We start from the raw sequence: 4261 nt of genomic DNA, 5'->3' as shown, positions 1-4261 counted from the left end.
TAGTTATATACCATCCAGTGTGTCTGTCTCCTCTGTCATTCATCTTAACTATAGACCATCCAGTTTGTCTGTCTCCTCTGTCATTCATCTTAACTATAGACCTGATTCACTCCTCCTCTCTGCTTATGAAACCTCCTCCAATAGGGCCACTATGTAATTCATAAAGGAATGGTTGGGCCATCAAGGACACCTACGCAACACCTCTGTGCGCACACGCACACACACGCACGCACGCACGCACGCACGCACGCACGCACGCACGCACGCACGCACGCACGCACGCACGCACGCACGCACACACACACACACACACACACACACACACACACACACACACACACACACACACACACACACACACACACACACACACACACACACACACACACACACACACACACACACACAGAAATGCACTATGCACAAAGTCACTTTATGCATTTACACAGAGCACAATGTATCTGTCACATGCGGTATATTGTACACACATGTATATATGTGCACATACATGCACACACGCACAATCAGACTCATGCACTCACACAGGCACACACAAACACAGAGATAGAGAGAGATAGACAAAGTGCGTCACCAGCAGTGTCCTGTCGTGTCCTGAACCCCCTGGCCTCAGTGTCTCTGTTGTCACAGTTCCCTACACTTTATCTGGAGCTGGCAGAGAGGGGCCTGGGGCTCTGTCTAAATACTGTAACACACATATACACACACACAAGACATGCACGTATACGCATGCATACACACACACATGCACACATGCAAGACACACACATATATGCATGCAAACACACACATATGCACATGCACACACACACACACTCAGGTTTAAAAGGTCAGTGCCCCTGTTGTATGACCTGATGTAATTGTTCTGTCATAGTGGTGGTGACCTCCGTCAGTCTAAATGATGTCATATTGATGTTGAGAGAATGGTCTTACTTTGTGTGGGTGTCTGCTTGTGCATACACGTGTGTGTGTGCCTTTGTGTGTGTGTGCATGCACATGTGTGTGTGTCTCCCAGTGTGTGTGTGTGTGTCTGTGTGTGCTTGTGTGTGTCCTAGTGTGTGTGTGTGAGAGTGTGTGCTTATGTGTGTCCTAGTGTATGTGTGTGTCTGTGTGTGCTTGTGTGTGTCCTAGTGTGTGTGTGTGTGTGTGCTTGTGTGTGTCCTAGTGTATGTGTGTGTCTGTGTGTGTGTGTCTGTGTGTGCTTGTGTGTGTCCTAGTGTGTGTGTTTCCCATTGTGTGACTGTGTGTGCTTGTGTGTGTGCTTGTGTGTGTCCTAGTGTGTGTGTGCGTCTGTGTGTGCTTGTGTGTGTCCTAGTGTGTGTGTGTGTCCTAGTGTGTGTGTTTCCCATTGTGTGACTGTGTGTCTCTAAGTCATCCGGTGGACCTCTTACAGAAAAGATCCAATCATTTCATCAGGGCATCGAGGACACTCACCTTATCTAGCGCTGTAGGGACCAGGCTGGAAGGAAACTCAACTGAGATCATTATTCTCTTACAGGTATTCATTGACATCCAGAAACATCCATGACAGTTATTCTAACTTGAGTAGAAGTCATTTCTCAATGAGGAATGGCAGCAAATTCACATGCAATATTGTGTGACTGAATACATAAGACCATGTTCTAAAGCAGAGTTTATAACAGTGGACTGTACTTGGAGGCCTGCTTTCAATAGGTTAAACTTGTCTTCCTTTATTGAAGTAATCGATGATTGGATATGTAAATGTGGGATTTCACTGCATTGCCTTCACCCATCAAGTCAGATCATTGACTACCTCAAAGAAGGATGGAAGGATTTCAAACTATTGTAACAGGGCCCTATAATGTACCATTATACCTGCAAAAACGTTGTGCTGTTTAACAAATGATCCTGGATCAGCTTGGTTTCACTGCTCTGACCAGTCAAGGCTAGACCTGGTATCAGCTGATCCCAATGCAGTTGTTAAAATGGGCGGCAGTCTGCAGTTCACTGCTGCCCACCTGTTCTGAGTAACCAGGCGTGCCGGATATCTCCATGTCTGGAATGTTCAATGTTCCGGTCTGGAAGTTACCTACCTCCAGGGTAGTATCTGTCTTTCCTGCTGAAGGGCCTTCCTCCTCCCTGCCTCTTTTCTCATGTCCCTTTCTCTCTCTCTCTCTCTCTCGCACTCGCTCTCACACTCTCACTCTCACTCTCACTCTCTCTCTCTCTCTCTCTCTCTCTCTCTCTCTCTCTCTCTCTCTCTCTCTCTCTCTCTCTCTCTCTCTCTCTCTCTCTCTCTCTCTCTCTCTCTCTCTCTCTCTCTCTCTCTCTCTCTCTCTCTCTCTCTCTCTCTCTCTCTCGCTCTCTCGCTCTCCCCACCAAACTGGCAACGCCAATGCGTCTGTGTGCATCATCGTGCGCATGTTGATTTTGTCTAACCCCACAAGACACGCAGGTTAAAATTCCAAAATCAACCCTGAACCAACTATATTCATTTGGGGACAGGTCAAAACACACATATATTTATGGACATTCAGCTAGCTTGCTGTTGCTAGCTAATTTGTCCAGGGAGATAAACATTTGGTTGAAATGCACCTTTATTTAGCTGGATCTTTGAAGAATTTTGACCTATTTTGAGTCACACAAAATCGTGTGTTCTCTACTCCGACAATTAATCCACAGATAAACATGGGAAACCTAGTTAGTTTTTAGTTAGTTTTCTTTGATTAACCTCTCCCTGTTCATCTTTCTTCTTCTTCTGTGGACTTTATATGTCGGTTGGCAACCAACTTTAAGGGGCATTACCTCTACCACCTGGACTGGAGTGTGGACCTCAGTTCATCTTTCAATCACCCATGTGGGTATACAGTATGCTGGTAAAAGGCGATGGGAGAGGTGCGATGGGAGAGGTGCGATGGGAGAGGTGCGATGGGAGAGGTGCGACTTGCAGAGCTTCAAGCGTATGAAATAGAACCAAGTTCTTATTGAATAACATGTATGTGTACATTTATTTTGCAACGCTCAAGAACCCACAAACTGGGGGTTCTTGATCATGTTCACCCAGAACCTCAGAGGTAGGCTAGAGAGGAGAGACAGAGAGAGTTAGGGAATATCATGTCATCCTGCAGATAATGAATGCGGCCGAGTTGTAGATTCCAGCAGCCTGAGGTGGAGAATGTCTTGTGGGGGCTATTCCAGGTGCTGGCTAGGGGACCTTTCTGTCCTCTTGTAATTTGGGTGGGTGGAGGGGGGAGACTTATTTTGGAGCACTCTGGAGAGGTATTTAATTGGCCTCCCTTGGAAATGGTTACCTCGCTCTCTCTCTGTGTGTGTGTCTTCTTGTCTTCTACCTCCTCTTCCGTGATTGTAGGGCCATGCTGTGTGGAACACTGACTGGACTGCTTTGTCCTCTGTGCCGGTGAAAACTACCATCATCAATATACTTCAGGAACATGGCATTAAATATGCATTAGGTGTGTTTGTATGAGTAGGGGAAAAATAGGGGAATGTGTTTTTGGTTCACGTGTGTGCACTGTGTGTGTGTGTGTATCAGAGAGGCTGGTGGGAGGAGCTATAGGAGGACAGGCTCATTGTAATGGCTGGAATGGAACCACATGTTTGACTCTGTTCCATTTATTCTATTCCATTATAGTCCTTTCTTCTATAGCTCCTCCCACCATCCTCCTCTGGTGTGTATTGTGATTGTGTGTGTTAGTGTGTGTATGTGTCAGAGAGGGGTCGACGGGGGTGGTGTGTCCTTTGGTTTCCTCCTAAGTATCATGGCGCTTTCTGGCAAATGTTGCTGTTTGTTCCCCCCCCCCCCAAGTTATGCCTGAGTGTTTATCTGGGAACTCTCTGGTTTGAGGTGTTGAACAGCTGGTGGGCACTTTGTCTGCTTTCTCTCTCTTCATCTCTCTCTCTCTCTCTCAGTCTGGGGTGAGACCAGTGGTGTAAAAAGTGCCCGTTTGTCATACCTAAGTAAAAGTAAAGATACCTTCATCGAAATGACTCAAGTAAAACTGAAAGTTACCCAGTAAAATACTACTTGACTAAAAGTCTAAAAGTGTTTGGTTTTACATATACTAAAAGTATAAATAATTTCAAGTTCCTTTAGTTTATATTTTATTAACTCTATTTCTTGAGCTGCACTGCAAGTAAGCATTTCACGGTAAGGTGTTGTATTAGGCGCATGTGACAAATAATATTTGATTTGATAATAAATCAGACGGCACCATTTTAATTGTATTTGTAATATATGTTTTAGGACTAGCCAGGGACACAC

The sequence above is a fragment of the Oncorhynchus keta genome, unplaced genomic scaffold, assembly GCF_023373465.1.
Source record: "Oncorhynchus keta strain PuntledgeMale-10-30-2019 unplaced genomic scaffold, Oket_V2 Un_scaffold_5839_pilon_pilon, whole genome shotgun sequence".
In the NCBI taxonomy this organism is placed as follows: Eukaryota; Metazoa; Chordata; class Actinopteri; order Salmoniformes; family Salmonidae; genus Oncorhynchus; species Oncorhynchus keta.
The sequence above is the reverse complement of the archived record's forward strand: the minus strand, read 5'-3'. Positions refer to the sequence as shown.